This window comes from Rosa chinensis, chromosome 2 (genome assembly GCF_002994745.2).
Source record: "Rosa chinensis cultivar Old Blush chromosome 2, RchiOBHm-V2, whole genome shotgun sequence".
NCBI classification, from domain to species: Eukaryota; Viridiplantae; Streptophyta; class Magnoliopsida; order Rosales; family Rosaceae; genus Rosa; species Rosa chinensis.
Window position 1 is genome coordinate 32,504,111 of NC_037089.1, and position 1,519 is coordinate 32,505,629.

General features: G+C 33.5%; 1 non-coding gene across 1 annotated transcript; it reads left to right on the forward strand.

Moving 5' to 3' along the window:
• Positions 1-998: 998 nt before the first annotated feature.
• On the forward strand, positions 999-1,089 carry TRNAY-GUA. The gene is given in 2 exon segments: positions 999-1,035; positions 1,054-1,089. It is a non-coding gene; the product is annotated as a tRNA-Tyr (tRNA).
• The last annotated feature ends 430 nt before the right edge of the window (positions 1,090-1,519 follow it).

The window sequence follows — 1,519 nt, forward strand, 5'->3', positions numbered from 1 at the left end:
ATTGTTGTTGAACTATATTTGAAGTATTTTCATTATTTTCAAACATTATAATACCTTTTATATTTTTATTTATATAATTATATGTTATAAAATTAAAATAAAATTTTAAAAAAAAAAAAAAAAAACGCCTAGTCCCCGCCTAGGCTCCTGCCTAGGCCTCTGGGCGCTAGTCCCCAGCCTTCTGCCCGACTAGCGCCTAGCGTTTTTTAGAATCACAGCAGACCATTGCAATGGATCATAATCACTTCCCCATATGAGGAATGACGATAATCAATATGAAAACACCAAAAATCTCCACAATTGACGGATGATGATTAAGGAAGGGAGACACTTGAACATGATAAGAGTAACTCCAATAGCTTCTTTATAATTTTTGTATTATAGGGAAGCAAAAGTCAAAGTTTTAAGCAATTTTTCTTCTTCAACTCCAACAGATTCCTTATTTTACAGCAATCTCTAAAATCTTTGTAATTCTTTCTTAAAATTTTAGAAATTATTGTAAATTTAAAGAATTTCCCTCACTATCCCTAAAATTGGGATAGTTATAGAGAATCTGTTGGAGCAAAAGAGACTCATTTTTCCCTAAAATAGAGAAAAATTAAATATGGAGAAACCGTGGGAGTTGTTCTAATATTGCTACAGTGTTACATGTAACTTTGTGGGATTCGGTCACTAGACTTGTTAATAGACCATATTTGGAGCAGACTAATTTAGATTTTAAATTATCTAATAATAAAAAAAAAATTCAATCCGATCTAATTCAACAATCTAAAGGATATTGGTAGTTAATCCAAATTCGTATTCGACGAGTTAACAGGTACTGTTTTACTAGTCTAATCTAATACAATATAAGAAAAAAGAACATAAATTTGAGACAATAGGCCTATAAACCAGCTAGATACAGTTATGCCAATTTTCTCCTTTTATCTCCCTAAATTAACAAAGGTTTAGAAAAACTATTATGAAAAATAATATTTAATGGCAACGTTTATCAGTAACCGACCTTAGCTCAGTTGGTAGAGCGGAGGACTGTAGTTGGCACAACCATCAGATATCCTTAGGTCGCTGGTTCGAATCCGGCAGGTCGGATTACCTTTTTCCTTCTAATTTTTTTGAATATATATACAGCTCTCGGGCTTTGGTTATAGAAGGACAAAAATGTAACTCTGTGTTAACAATACTGGGTTCGAAATTTGGTTTCAAAGCTCATATATAATTACCATATGAAGTGATTTGAGTTATTGTTCAGGAAATAAAATTGCCTTATAAACCAGTGACTCCTCTCCTGGCTGGGTGCTCTCGTTTTCTGGTTAAAATAAAATGAAGTACAACACAAAACCAACCACAAGTCCAGAAGGCTTAAGAAGAAAAAGAAGAAAAAAAATTCAGAAAATCACAGTTACATAAAGGCCCAACGAAGCAAATGAGAATCTGGCCCTCCCCCACAAACCCAGTTCTGCCCCAAGCTATTACGGCGATTGCTCTGAAATCGAACTTAAAAGAGGTAAAATTGCAGTTT